Below are 15,978 nucleotides of genomic sequence, written 5' to 3'. Positions count from 1 at the left end.
AGGTAAGAGTCTGCTTCCAATGTGGAGAATGTACTGTCCCAAGCTTCGGGGGTTTATACAGCTGTTTTCAGAGATACTTGTAGGTACTTGTAAATTTTCAGTTCTCACAATGTGGTATGATAATGGGCGAGGTGTTTACTCCTTTCCTGGCCTGTGACCACAAGTATTCCTTTCTGTCTGGTAACTGTGAGGAGGGGTTCCTCTCTACAGCCACTACAAGCTCCACCAGGCCAGTGTTCCTCCTCACCCCAGCACCACCACCCAGAACTGTGACCCAGATCCAAACACAGACAAAACAAGAGATTCTTGCCTCAGCACTAGCAAAGAGATCTCTGCAATCGCTCTCTGATCAGCCACTGGATTCCCCCCCAGTCTGTGGGCTGGAAACTCAGGAAGCAGCTGCCCCCCCCAGGGCCATGCTTTTGGGGAATGAAGCTGAAACCCTGCCTTCCTTTCTCAGCACTTACAGAAACAGACTTTTCCCGCTGACCTTCTAAGTTGTCTTTGGCATTAGTGGGTTGAGGAGTCTGGAAACCTCCACAGCTGCCCGGGATTCAGTCCTCTGAGGCCTGCTCCAGGTTCGCTGTGGCCTGCGCTCCCACACTGTGCTGCACTCACAGCCAAGTGTGATACATCTTTCTGATCAATCTTCCAGGTTGTCTTGGGCTGGAAATTTGTTTCCCTCTGTCTTTTTGTGGGTTCTGCTGCTTCAGAATTTGTTTAGAGCCATTTTTTATGAGTATTTGGAAGGGTTTGGGGGAGAGCTTAAGCAAGTTCACTGCTTTCACTCAGCCATCTTGGCTCTGCCCCCCTCCTTTCTTCCACTTCTAGTGTGATAAACGTACCCTGCTCTCTTTTCCCTGTAATTAAAAACCTGGAAAGTAAAGGGGCTCAGTGAATAAATCTATATTCTATCTACATTATCCAACTTCCATTGATCAATATGATCAATATTAGAAAAATATTTAAATTCATGTTATAATTGTTTGCTTTGTTTAGAAAAAGATAATAATATGTATTGAGTGGAATTTTATTGTTTCTATACTTTTGTTTATTTATTTGTTTTCTATAGTCATCAGGGCAGAATAGCCCTGGCATATCTTAGAGTCAAGAGGACCTGAATTTTATTTAGTCTAATACTCTTAGATAGTGTCTGAGTTCTTAAATTTCTCTGTTGCATAGTTCTTTGCTCATAATAAGTATATAACTAGTAATAATTAAATGGCTAAATAAAAAAAAATAATGGATAAAAAAATAAAAACTTGCCAAGAATACAATCAAAAGTCTATCATTTTGTAGATTTATGGGACGGTCTACATGGCTGCTGAGATACCTTCTAACTCTAAAATTCTGTGATTCTCTGATCTCATCAACAGTGTTAGTCCTATGGGTGGTATTGATCATAAGTCATCCATGCTAAGCATAAATCTGACACTTTGGACTCAAAAGACTTTAAAGTCAGTTTTGATGTACAAACTATTGTGACTAGCTTTTTACTACTTGGTTAAAGATTCTAAAAAAGCAACTCGATTTGTCTTCCTAGTATTTCAATTTAGTCACATAAAGTTTCAGAAGATCGTGTCTCATGTATCAGCTATACATTACACTTATGTGAGTTCTGGCTACGCAACTTCGTGGACCTGTTACTCATTTTCAACTGCTGTAAAATGAGGGATTTGGATTGAGTATCTCTCAGGTCTCTTCTAATTCTAAATACTGTCATTGTCTGCTCACTGTGACAACTTTTCTCTGTAATTCTTTTGTCCATGGAGAAGAAACAACATCTCCTTGTAGGTTTCTTTCTTAAAAAAAAATAGTCATGATACATCAAATAGACCTAGACAAATCATTGAACAAAACAATTAGAAGGCATATTCTCTTACAGAGATTGAGCAAAGCAAAAGATCATAAAATAACTATTGCAATTGAGATTACAAGTAACTTTACAATTTTATGTTAAAGAGTTTGTCAAAAGAGAGGGTGTGCCATTGAATGTTTATAAACTAGTACCGATATCTCCTGTTACATATGATGCAGATTTTAGAGGTATTTATTGTTTTTTTCAATTAATTAATTTTAAGTTTTCAACCTTAATTTTTATAAGATTTTGACTTCCAAATTTTCCCCTTTGCCAAATCCCCTCCCAAAGATGGCATGTAATCATCAGATTAGGCTATACATGTACAATCATATTAAACAAATTTCCACATGAGTCATGTTGCAAAGAAGAATCAGAAACAAAGGGAAAAAAAACACAAGAAAGAAAAAAAGTAGAGAAAATAGTATGCTTCAATCTGCATTCAGACTTCATAGTTCTTTTTCTGGATGTGGATAGCATTTTCCATCATGAGTCTTGGAATTGTCTTGGGTCATTGCATTGCTGAGAAAAGCTAAGTTTATCAAATATGGTCATTGCACCATGTTGCATTTTCTATGTACAGTGTTCTCCTGGTTCTTCTCACTTCACTCAGCATCAGTACGTACAAGTATTTTCAGGTTTTTCTAAAATCTGCCTGCTTATAATTTCTTATGGAACAATGGTTTTTGATAACATTCATATATCACAACTTGTTCAGCCATTCCCCCAATTGATGGGCATCTTTTCAATTCTCAATTATTTGCTACCACAAAAAGAGCTGCTATCAATATTTTTATACATTTAGGTATGTTTTCTTGTTTTTATGATCTCTTTGGAATACAGATCTAGAAGTGGTATTGCTGGATCAAAGGATATGCATACTTTTATAGACCTTTGAGCATAGTTCCAAATTGCTCTCTAGAATAGTTGCATTGGTCCACAACTGCAAAAAAATTGCATTAGTGTTCCATTTTCCCCACATCTTCTTCAACATTTATCATTTTCCTGTGTTTTCATGTTAGCCAATCTGATAGGGGTGATGTGGTACCTCAAAGTTGTTTTAATTTGCATTTCTCTAATCAGTAGTGATTTAGAGCATTTTTTTCATATTACTAGAGATAGCTTTAATTTCTTTGGCTAAAAACTACCTGTTCATATTCTTTGACAGTTATCAATTAGAGAATGACTTGTATTCTTATTAATTTGATTCAGTTCTCTACATATTTTAGAAATAAGGCCTTTATCAGAGACACTGTCTATAAAAATGGTTTCCCAATTTTTTGCTTCCCTTCTAATCTTCCTTCTATTGGCTTAGTTTGTGCAAAACCTTTTTAATTTAATGTAATCAAAATTTTCCATTTTGCATTTTGCAATGTTCTCTATCTTTCATTTGGTCATAGATCTTCCCTTTTCCATAGATTTGATAGGTAAATGAGTCCTTGCTCTCCTACTGTCCTTATGGTATCACCCGTTATGTTTAAATCATTCTCCCATTTTGACCTTATCTTGTTGTACAGTGTAAAATGTTGGTCTGTGCCTAGTTTCTGCCACACTGTTTTCAGTTTTCCCAGCAGTTTGTGTCAAATAGTGAATTCTTATCAGAAACTAGAGTCTTTGGGTTTATCAAATAGTAGATTACTATAGTCATTTACTACTGTGTCTTGTATACCTAACCTATTCCACTGATCTACTACTCTATTTCTTGGCCAGTACCAAATAGTTTTGATAATGGCTGATTTATAATACATATTTAGATCTAGTATGGCTAGGCCACATTCCTCTGCATTTCTTTTCACTATTTCCTTTGATATTCTGGACCTTGTGCTCTTCCAGATAAATTTTGTTATTATATTTTTCTATCTCTATAAAATAATATTTGATAGTTTGATTGGCATGGCACTTTTAAGTAAATTAATTTGGGTAGAATTGTCATTGTTATTACATTAGCTTGGTCTACCCAGGAGGAACTAATATCTTCCCAGTTATTTAAATCTGACTTTATTCATGTGAAAAATGTTTTGTAATTATGTTCATGGAATTCCTAGGTTTGTCTTGGCAGGAAGACTCTCAAATATTTTATATTGTCTACAATTACTTTAAATGGAATTTTTATTTTTATCTCTTGCTGCTAGGCTTTGTTAGTAATATATAGAAATGCTAATGATTTATGTGGGCTTATTTGATATCCTGCAACTTTTATAAAGTTGTTAACTCTTTCAAGTAGTTTTTTTAGCTGATTCTTTAGGATTCTCCAAGTATTCCATCCTGTCATCTGCAAAGAGTGATGGCTTTGTTTCTTCATTGCCTGTTCTAATTCTTTCCATTTCTTTTACTTCTCTTATTGATAAAGCTACATTTCTAGTATAATATCAAATGACAGTGATGATTACGGACATTCTTGTTTCACCCCTGATATTATTGGAAATGCTACTAGCTTATTTCCATTACATATGATGCTTGCCAATGGTTTTAGATAGATGCTACTTATCATTTTAAGGAAAAGTACATCTATTCTTATGCTCTCTAGTGTTTTTAATAGGAATGAGTATTGTATTTTGTCAAAAGCTTTTTCTGCATCTATTGGGATAGTTATATGATTTCTGATAATTTTGTTATTGATACGACCAATTATGCTGACAGTTTTCTAATATTGAGCCAGCCCTGCATTCCTGGTATAAATCCCACTTGCTAATAGCATATTATCCTCATGTTAAGTTGTTGGAATCTCTTTGCTAATATTTTATGTGAAATTGTTGCATCAATATTAAATAAGGAAATCAGTCTATAATTTTCTTCCTGTGTTTCGGCTTTTCCTGATTTAGGTATCAGCATCATATTTGCATCATAAAAAAAATAGAAGGACTCATTGTCCTCCTATTTTTGCCAATAGTCTATATAGTATTGGAATTAATTGTTCTTTAAGTGTTTGGTAGAATTCACTTGTAAATCCAACTGGCCCTAGAGATTTTTTTCCAATGGAGTTTGTTGATGGCTTCTTCAATTTCTTTTTTCTAAAATGGGCTTATTTAAGTGTTTAATTCCTCTTCTGTTAATCTTGACCATTTATATTTTTGTAAATACTCATCTATTTCACTTAGATTTTCAGATTTATTGGCATATAGTTGTGCAAAATAGCTCTTAATTATTGTTTTAATTTCCTCTTCATTAGTGGTGAATTCATCATTTTTTTTAATTTCTGATAGTAGTAATTTGGTTTTCTTTTTTCATTTTTTAAAAAAATCAAATTATCCAAAGGCTTATCTATTTTATTGCCTTTTTCATAAAACCAGCTTAGTTTTATTTATTAATTCAATAATTTTCTTACTTTCAATTCCATTAATTTCTCCTTTGATTTTTAAGAATTTCTAATTTGCATTTAATTGGGAATTTTTAATTTATTCTTTTTATAGGTTTTCAGTTGCATGCCAAATTCATTGATCTCTTTCTCTATTTTATTCGTGCAAGCATCAAGAAATAATAAAATTTTCCCTAAGGACTGCTTTGGTTGCATTTCATAAGCTTTGGTATATTGTCTCATTACCCTTTGATGAAATTATTGATTGTTTATTCAATTTGTTGTTTCACCAACTCATTCTTTAGGATTAGATTATTTAGCTTCCAATTATTTTTAGTCTGTCTTTACATGGCCCTTTATTACATGAAATTTTTATTGCATCATGATCAAAACAGATGCACCTAACATTTCTGCCTTTTTGCACTTTTAATGTGAGGTTTTTAATTCCCTAATACAAGGTTAATTTTTGTGTAGGTGCCAAGTATAACTGAGAAAATGTATATGCTCTTCTATCCACAATTAATTTTCTCCAGAGATCTACTGTATCTAACTTTTCTAAAATTCTATTTACCTCTTTCATTTTTTTCTTGTTTATTTTTTGTTTCAATTTATACGGTTCTGAGAGGGAGAGGATGAGGTCCCCCCTCTAGTGTACTTTTTTTGCTGTCTGTTTCTTCCTCTGACTCACTTGACTTCTCCTCTAAGATTGTAGATGCTATACTACTTGATGCATATATGTTTTATATTGATATCACTTCGTTGTTTATGGTACCTTTTAGCAAGATGTAGTTTCCTTCCTTATCTGTTTTTATTAGATGTATTTTTGCTTTTACTTTGTGTGAGATCAGGATTGCCACCCCTGATTTTTTTTACTTTGGCTGAAGCATAATAGATTCTGCTTGAGCCTTTTATTTTTACTCTATGTGTGTCTTTCTACTTCAAATGTGTTTCTTGTAAACAACATACTGTAGGACTGTGGTTTTTAATCCACTCTGCTATTCACTTCCATTTTATGGAGAGTTCATCCCATTCACATTGACAGTTATTATTAACTGTGGATTTCCTTCCATCGCATTTCCACCTCACCATTTTTACTTTTTTCTCTCCTTTTACCCTGTCCCTCTTCACTAGTGTTTTGCTTCTAATCACTACTTCTCTCAATTTACCCTTCCTTATATCAGTCCCCATTCCTTTTGTTTTTCCTTTTCCTTACTACTTCTGCCCTCCCTTCTATCCACCCCCTTCCTTATCTTTCCCCATCTCTTCCTCCTTCTCTATAAAGTAAGATGAATTTGTATACCCAGCTGAATGTGCATGTTATTCCCTCTGAGCCAAATACAATAACAGTAAGTTCAAATAATGTTCCTTCCACCTCACTTCTTTCCCTCTACTGTAATAGGTGTTTTGTGCCTCTTCAAGTGATGTAATTTACCCTCTTTTGCCTCATTTTTCCTCTTCTTCCAGTACAATCCTTTTTCTTTTTTTTGCCGCTTTATTTTTTATCATTGCATCAAAATCAACTTATAACCACACCCTCTGTAAGTCTCTGTATACCACTTCTAACTGACCTAATAAAGATACAGCTTTCAAGAGTTACAAGTATCATCTTGTGTAAGGATGTAAACAGTTTAACCTCCTTGAATAGCATGGGTTTTTTTTTTTCTGTCTACCTTTTTATGCTTCTGTATTAATAGGATTTAGTGAGGTTCGGATTCGCTCCTATAAATGACACTCTCCAATGCACCAGAAAATAATAGGAAATAGATAATTTATTTAGAAGAAGCAAAGCACAGATAGTTTGAATTTGCATAGAAAGCATAAATAATAAGAACAATTTTAAATAATAAGAACAATCAATAATATAGCACCGATCAAGAGAGTCGGTAATGGAAGAGAATACATCACCAATTCAAGGGAACCTCCAAAGTCAATCAACGGCTGGGAGCCCCGTTGCAGCCAGTACAAACTTGAATTGTGTAAAGATTTTCCCGGGGGAAGCGTCCTTCCCGCGGGTGAGGCTCAGCGGGCTTACAGGACGCAGTGTTTTTATATTGTTCTAAACAAAGAAGGCTTGGGGCCAAGAAGCCCTTTTTGATGCTTGCGCTATTCATGGTTTGTCCAATACACATCTGACCTTAGCCACGCTCCCATCCGCTTGAGGCTTGGTATTTTGTTTTTTAATAACATCACGTCTCACAAGGAGAGGAGCCAACCCTCCATGTCAACGTGACCTAGGAATGGCTAGTTCCTGGAATGCTAGGCCAAGAACACTCAGGAGATATGGAACGGTCATGACCGAGATTTGAACTGAACCTATTTATTTGAGTGATCTTATTAATTTAAAGGGGAATTTCCAATTTCCATTTCACTTGGCCTTAAGATCATGAGAATAATAGGTGAGGGGCAAAGGTGTGACATGAGTGTATATAGTGCGTATTTTGGTATACATACAACAATTGCATATACAAAGACATAAAAAGAACAAAGCAAGTAGTAGTATGGGGGTAGCTAAGGAATTAAAATACATAGTAGCAGTAGGAGATTTAAAAAGAAAATCATACCAATGATGATTAGTATCTGAGATCACTAAATGAGAAGCTTCGACTAGTCTTCCTGCAGCTATAAGAGTCTGTATTCGATGTTCATTTAACGCGCGTTGGTTGGACTCTAATAACTTTTTGATTTCAGTCGACTGATTCAAGATGTTCATAAGGGGATATAGAGATAGAGACACATGAGGTAGAGGCAAAGATTGGGGTACCCAAGCAAAATTTTTAACTAGGTTAGTGTCTGGTGGAAAGTAAAAATCATTTCCTTGCCAGCGTAGGAAAGATACATTGGATAAGCAACCAGAAAATGGACAGTAGTAACATTCTACAGATAGAAGGTCAGAGTGATTATTAGAGGCTATACAAACATATTGAGTAGATACTTCATATATCATAGAAAAGTTACTCACTGGGTATAAAGTTAGATCACACAAATTGGATGAATGTGAGAGAAGGCAGGGTTCCATCTGCCGAGTCATCATCCCACAAACAATCCCTCCATTAGTTACAACACAATCAGACAGAGTATGAGTTACATTATACCAATCTATATAGTTTCCATAGATATAAGATAAAGCAAAGTATTTATGTAAGACAAAAGGTATTACATGAAATTGACACATAACAGTCCAAGTTTTAACTTGGTAGAGTATAATAGTTCCAGCGCACCAAAGTGGAGTGCATCTAGCATTCTCAGGTTTTTGCTTTTTCCATACATCTGACAAGTCAAGTATATCGTTCCATATGTGAGAGTTACCTTCCTGTAGTAATCTTTGGGCATTTTCCTTCTGTATGAGGGTATATAAGTTTTGCAAGGAACATTTAGTCCAATTAAATAAAACACAATGTTTTTCATAAGGTGTAAATTAACGAGGATGCTATTATTAAAGACTTGTAAAAATTGGCCTTGATATTGTAATGTATTTTGGTGTGGCAGGATCGTTGTGGGTAACCATTGGGCATTCACAGTCAAAGCTTGAGAAACATCTTGTCCAGCACTGCGCAGTCTGCTAGCCAAGGTCTCAAGGTCTATAGAATTAACTATACCCAAACCAGTTCCTGCACCACCAAGTAATGTATCATACCAAGCTCTTTTTTTCCTGACACAACTTTCTAAAGAGGGAAAAGTTACATTATAATGAAACACTATTTTGTGTTGCAAGATAGAGGTGTTAGTACATGAGCGGGGACACGAATTATTCCAGGAGGTTTCGGAGTCACAGGTACAACCCATACTAATTGGTTTAGATATTCTTCATACAGCCCATTGGAGGTGTTACGACAATAAAAATATTTTCTGTCGTCCGCTTGTGATAGTGAGACAGTGTAGGTGGAGTTTACTTGTGTCCAATTATATGTTACAGATCTTAACCTTTTAGGAAAATATGGACTAGGTGGCCAACTTGTAAGGGTACAGGATATATTGGTACCGTTTGCTGCAGTTACAGTTAGATTAAAACTAGTTAAATTGATTCTCATTAGGGGAAATAAAGGGGCGTCCCAAACTTCTACGTTGAATGGGTATGACCAATTCATGATGTGGGTGTTGTTTTCACCAGCGTAGATGGAATCAGTACGCGGTCCTTGCTGAGGATTCCCCACTGGAATACCTGGAGTTCATGCCATAGTTAGCGTATAGCAGGCAAACACTGTAAAACACTTAATATCGTAAAAACATTTGGGTTAGTGGGACATGATACCATTTATCATCACCAGGGTATACTACTATGGCAGTATTAGTGTTTCCTTGTGCTATGAGCTCAGCTGGCCTTGGTCTATCAGATTGATGCTTCTTTATCCAAACTTTAGTACCATTATCACTCTGTATTTGTAGGGGGGTCCCATAATAAAGAGAAATAATATCTAGGGTTTTACAAGTGTTTTTCTGGGTAGCCGTTTATAGGGGCAGGCAACTAATACCCCAGAGTAGGTGTCCACACAAGTGCAGGCATATTGACACCCCTGACTAACAGGTAATGGTCCAATATAGTCTATTTGCCAAATTTGAGCAGGTAAAGACCCTCTAGCCAATTCTCCAGTGATTTTCTTCGGCACAGGCCGATGAGCAAATAATTGACATTGTATGCAGTTTTGTACTATTTGCTTAAATAGATCCAGAGGTATGTTATCCCTCTGTCTAATGCCCACCTGTAAGATGCAAGAGCGCCAAGATGTCCTGCGGTGATATGGACCCATTTTCCTAATTGTGTTTCATTTTCCTCTCTGGGGGTGACCTTTAAAGCTTTTCCTTGAAGTTTGGATAATTCATCAGCACGGGCATTATACTCACGTTCCACAGAATCTTGATTCACATGGGCATCTACATGAAATACAGATACATTAGTACATTGACACCATTCCCATATTTGTTCCCATAATTCTTTTCCCCACACATCTTTGTCTCTAATTTTCCATTCGTGTTTCTTCCAAATTGGCATCCAAACTGCTAGGCCATTGGCTACGGCCCAAATCAGTATATATATATATATGACATTGGCCACCTTGTTCCTTTTGAATTACTTGATAGACAGCCACTAATTCGGCCCATTGGCTACTCTGGCCTTCACCAGAGCTTTCCAAAATAGTATTGCATGAAGGTTATAGGCTACAGCTTTCCAACATCGCTTAGATCCTATATATTTAGCCGAGCCATCAGTAAACCAAGCATGCTTCTTCTGCTCGGGGGTTAGAGAATCATATCCATTATTCCAAGAAACAGGTGATTGATCATAAGACTTTGGTGGTATATCAATATCATTTGAATGTTTTGGTAATTCTAATACCTTTTCATGCAAGGTGGAAATACCCGATCTGCCTGTCTTGACTCTATTTTGCAAATACCATTTCCATTTAATAATTGATGATTCTTGGGCATGTCCTATTTTATGTGAGGCGGGGGTCCCCATAATCCAACTCATAATGGGTATGGCTGGCCTCAATACAACTTCATGGTTTAAAGTTAAATGTTCTGTCTCTACCAGGGCCCAATATGCAGCCAATAATTGTTGTTCAAAAGGAGTATAATTTTGGCCAGCAGGTGGCAGTTTCCGCGACCAAAATCCTAAAGGAACATTCCTGCCCTGTTGTTTTTGCCATAAACTCCAATCAGCATATCCATGCAAAACTGTAACTTGCAATTCCATCGGCCCTGGCTGTACAGGCCAAAGATCCAGGGCAGTTTGAATAGCTATTTTGGCTTCCTCAAAGGCTTTCGATTCTGTTTCCCCCCATTCAAATGCATACTTTTTCCGGGTAACTTTATACAATGGCTTCAAAATCTGACCTAAATGAGGAATGTGATTCTCCAGAAACCAAACAACCCAACGAACTTTTGAGCTTCTCTTTTGTCCCTAGGAGGTGAAAAATCTAATATTTTTTGCTTGGCCTTGGGGAGGATTTCTCTATGACCCTTATTCCAAATTATTCCTAAAAACTTCACACTTTGAGCTGGACCTTGAATTTTATCAGGATTAATCTCCCATCCCTTCTCCTTCATATGTTCTATTAGTTGAGTTAATCTTTTCTCTACCACCTCTTTATTCTCTGCCTGTATTAAAATATAGAGGTCAAACTCAAAAATTTTAGACAATCCTTGGGGTCTAGCCACACTCCTCCAGCTCCCCCATCACTTAATCTTACAAGCCAGGAGATTGCAGGCTCTCCTGATCGCTGTGAAAACCTACTAAGCAAATCAGTAATTTCTCTTTGGGAGTAATCTTCCGTGATTTCAGTCACCCGGGGTGGGTTAGCTCCCTCCTTTTCGGCTTTTCTCCTATCTATCGGCCGAGCTTCCCCGTCTACAACATCCGGAACATCTTCCTCTATTACTTCCCCCCACCTATCATCATCTTCATCCCAAATATCACCTTCCCAAGTATCAGGGTCCCAATTCATATTTGCTACAGCTATTACAGCATGCACTTTCCTTTTACTCACCCTTCAAATTTTCTACACACACTCCTCTCTCCTACATGCTTAAACTTCCTTGCCTTTCTTTCTAATGATTTAAAATCCCCTTAAAACCTGTACATATCTCATTCCTTTCTAATTCTGACCTAACACTTCAACAATCCTTCCCAACTTGCCCTCTACCAACCATATAACCTAAGTAATAAAGTATTCTTCTCTCTTTCCCTCTCCCATCCACGCACTGCTTTGAAGCTGCTGTTACCTGGGGAGGGAGAGGGGGAGAATGAAGGCAACTTTTCAGAGTCCTGCTGCAGCCTTTGGCTGTCTGGCTGCAAACAACCCAAAAGGGAGGGAAATGATGTACTGGTCGTATCCCCCCATTATCCCTGCTGGCAACCGGCCCATCCGTCGCACCCCAAACGAGAACCCCCAACACCCCCAATCCTCACTAGGTCCTGTACACTGTGACCAGGTTTTTGCGAGCGAGGAAAACGGAGGGTCCTCCCAACCGGGGACCTCTACCGGAGCCCGGGGCTCAACATTTCTCTTAAAGAAAGGCATTTATACAGCGAATCCTGTTCGTGACGCCAATTTTGTATTAATAGGATTTAGTGAGGTTCGGATTCGCTCCTATAAATGACACTCTCCAATGCACCAGAAAATAATAGGAAATAGATAATTTATTTAGAAGAAGCAAAGCACAGATAGTTTGAATTTGCATAGAAAGCATAAATAATAAGAACAATTTTAAATAATAAGAACAATCAATAATATAGCACCGATCAAGAGAGTCGGTAATGGAAGAGAATACATCACCAATTCAAGGGAACCTCCAAAGTCAATCAATGGCTGGGAGCCCCGTTGCAGCCAGTACAAACTTGAATTGTGTAAAGATTTTCCCGGGGGAAGCGTCCTTCCCGCGGGTGAGGCTCAGCGGGCTTACAGGACGCAGTGTTTTTATATTGTTCTAAACAAAGAAGGCTTGGGGCCAAGAAGCCCTTTTTGATGCTTGCGCTATTCATGGTTTGTCCAATACACATCTGACCTTAGCCACGCTCCCATCCGCCTGAGGCTTGGTATTTTGTTTTTTAATAACATCACGTCTCACAAGGAGAGGAGCCAACCCTCCATGTCAACGTGACCTAGGAATGGCTAGTTCCTGGAATGCTAGGCCAAGAACACTCAGGAGATATGGAACGGTCATGACCGAGATTTGAACTGAACCTATTTATTTGAGTGATCTTATTAATTTAAAGGGGAATTTCCAATTTCCATTTCAGCTTCTCTTGAGTCTTGCAATGAAGATTCAATTTTTTGTTCAGCTCTGGTCTTTTCATCAGAAATGATTGAAAGTCCCCTGTTTCATTCAATGTCCATCTTTTCCCCTGAAAGATTATGCTCAATATTGCTGGTTAGTTGATTCTTGGTTGCAGTCCACACTACTTTGCCTTCTGTAATATCATATTTCAGGCCTTGTAATCTTTTAATGTAGAAGCTCCTAAATCCTGCATAAACCTGACTATGATTCCATGATATTTGAATTGTTTCTTTCTGACTACTTGCGGTACTTTCTCCTGTCCTCATAATTCTGGAATTTGGCTACAATATTCCTTGGAGTTTTCATTTTGGGATATTTTTCAGGGGATAAATGTTGGATTTTTTAATGACTATTTTACCATCTGTTCCAGGACCTCAGTGCCATTTTCCTTGATAATTTCTTTAAAAAATGATGATCAGGCTTTTTTTTTTTATCATGGTTTTCAGGTAGACAAATAATACTTAAATTATCTCTCCTGGATCTATTTTCCATGTAAATCATTTTTCCAATGAGGTATTTTTTTCATTTTCTTCCATTTCTTCATTCTTTTGATCTTGTTTGACTGATTCTTGGAGTCTCACAGAGCCATTGGTTTCCATTTACTCGATTCTAATTTTTAATGAATTATTTTCTTCCGTTAGATTTGGTACCTCCTTTATCTTTTGGTCAATTCAATTTTTTAAGGAGTTGTTTTCTTCAGTGGATTTTTTCCCCCATTTAGCCAAGTGTATTTTTTAAAGAATTTTTTCTTCAGTCAATTTCTGTCCTTCCTTTTCTAAGCTATCGACTCACCCTTGTATATCTCTAATTTTTCCCAGTTTTTCTTCTACCTCTCTTATTTTACTTTTAAAATGCTTTTTGAGCTTTTCCAAGAAGATTTTTGGGTTTGTAACCACTTCATATTCTTGTTTGAGGTTTTGTATGTAGGCATTATGGTATTGTTGTGCTTTTCTGAGTTTGTGTTTTGATCTTCTCTGTCACCATAGTTGCTTTCTATGGTCAAGATTCTTTTTTTTTTCTTCTTGCTCAAGCTTTTGACTATTTTGTGGCTTCTGAAGTTGAGTTCTGCTTTTGGGACACAGAGGGCACTGTCCCAACTTCTTTTGCTGGGGTACAGGTGTCTAATCACTGGCTTTTTGCACTTCATCTTCAGGTGGTGGTGCCTTGCTCACTGCACTGGGGTGGATGAGCCTACTCTTTCCTGTTGTTGCCTAGTTTCTAGGGCTGGCAATTTTCCTTCTGTGCTGGGACTGAAGGCCTCACAGCTGGCCTGCTGCACCACTGACCTGCTGAGCCAGGACCAAAGGGCCTCAGTTCCTTATGTGTGCTGTGTCTGAGAGCCTCCTACTGTCTTGACTGGACTCCATCTACACTGGTCTGCACTCTACTTTTCCCCAAATTAGACAGATATATCTAAAGTCCTTATAAATTAATCTTAAGCTGGAGAATTCTTTCACTCTGTCTTTTTGTAGCTTCTGTTGCTCCAGAATCCATTTAGAGACTTAATTTAATTTTGCTTCTGAGAGAAACTGGGGAAAACTCAGGCAGCTTTCTGGCTTCTCTTCCATATCTTGGCCTCACCTTTACTCATCTTCACATTATTTCTCAATCACAGGTGGAGAGACTTTAATTATATATTTACTTTAATTGTGTATATATATATATATGTGTGTGTGTGTGTGTGTGTGTGTATGTATATGTGTGTGTGTATATGTGCACATATATATATATCTATATATATCTACATATATATAGATATATATATATAATATATGTTGGATTATTTTCAAAAACATTTTATTGAATTTGCTTATGAATCTCTTATGATGTGTATGAATGCTTATGAATGGTTTTGAAGCCTTCCTTGTTCCCTCAACAAAATTATGGTCACATGATCGATCAATTTAATTTTCTTTAATGGAGAGCACATGAAAGACTAATGGGGGGAGGTACAGAGCCAAGATGGCAGATGGCAGAGAAAAGTGAGCAGCTCACATGAGCTCTCAACAAACCCCTATGAAGGGCTTTAAATAATGGCATAAAACAAGTGCTGGAGCAGCAGAAGCCACAAAAGGACAAGGCGAAATTATTTTCCAGTCAAAGACAACTTGGAAGGTCAAAAAAAAAAGGTCTGTCACAGCAGGGTAAGAGTGGCACATAGTCCAGTGCAGACTGTGCTACTGCAGACCTAGCCCCAGAAAATCTGGATCAGGCCTTGGGAGCCATTGAGTCAGCAGCAGTAGTGGCTGATCCTAAAACTCTCAGCCCACAGTTGCTAAAAAGATCAAAAAACTTGTCAGAAGGAGATTACAGGGGTCTCTTTGATGGTAATGGGCACAGGACTCCATTGCTTTGTCTATATTCAGATCTGGATAGCAGTCCTGGGTGGAATGCCTAGGAGGAGAAGCGGCACGAGCACATCCAGATCTTGTGGCCACAGTGGAACAGGGACCCTCATCAAAGTTCCAGGACAGAAAAGAGTGCTTGTGGTCACTCAAAAAACCACTGCACAGTACAGAAAAGTAGTAAACACAACTCTCCTTAAATCATACCACCTTGGGAGAACTGAAAGCTTAAAAGTCCCCAGAATCACCTCTAAAAACATCTGCACAAGACCCCTGAAGCTTGGAAAAGTGTGCCCTCCACCTTGGAAGAAGAGCCTCACTTTAACAAAGAGTTAAAAGTTAAAAAAAAAATAGACTGGGAAAATGAGAAAGCAACAGGAACAAAAAAATCTGACCACAGAAAGTTATTATGATGACAAGGAAGATCAAAACGAACAATCAGAAGATAACAAAGTCAAAGATCCTACATCCAAAGCCTCCAATAAAAATATGAATTTATTTGAAGCTGTAGAAGAGCCCAAAAGTTATTTTGAATATCAAGTAAGAGAGGTAGAGGAAAAATTGGGAAGAGGAATGAGAGTGATGCAAGAACATCATGAAAAACAAGTCAACAGCTTGGTAAAGAAGAAACACAATATTGAACAACCTAACACCCTAGAAATTAGATTAGCCCAAATGTTAAAAGAGGCTTTTCAAAAAGCCAA

General features: G+C 37.3%; 1 long non-coding RNA gene across 1 annotated transcript in view; it reads right to left on the bottom strand.

The window, feature by feature from the left end:
* Positions 1-12,847, bottom strand: part of LOC144457565 (uncharacterized) — a 589,857-nt gene extending 577,010 nt beyond the window's left edge. Inside the window, exons 1-2 of the long non-coding RNA XR_013486981.1 lie at positions 12,428-12,847; positions 9,851-10,022 (exon numbers count right to left, since the gene is read on the bottom strand). This is a non-coding gene — a long non-coding RNA (uncharacterized LOC144457565). The remainder of the gene's footprint in view (positions 1-9,850; positions 10,023-12,427) is intronic.
* Between the last annotated feature and the right edge of the window lie 3,131 nt (positions 12,848-15,978).

The sequence above is a fragment of the Phascolarctos cinereus genome, unplaced genomic scaffold (genome assembly GCF_003287225.1).
Source record: "Phascolarctos cinereus isolate Bilbo 61053 unplaced genomic scaffold, phaCin_HiC Scaffold_5;HRSCAF=322, whole genome shotgun sequence".
Taxonomy (NCBI): domain Eukaryota; kingdom Metazoa; phylum Chordata; class Mammalia; order Diprotodontia; family Phascolarctidae; genus Phascolarctos; species Phascolarctos cinereus.
Note: the sequence above shows the minus strand (reverse complement) of the source record. Positions and strands in the feature narration are given on the sequence as shown.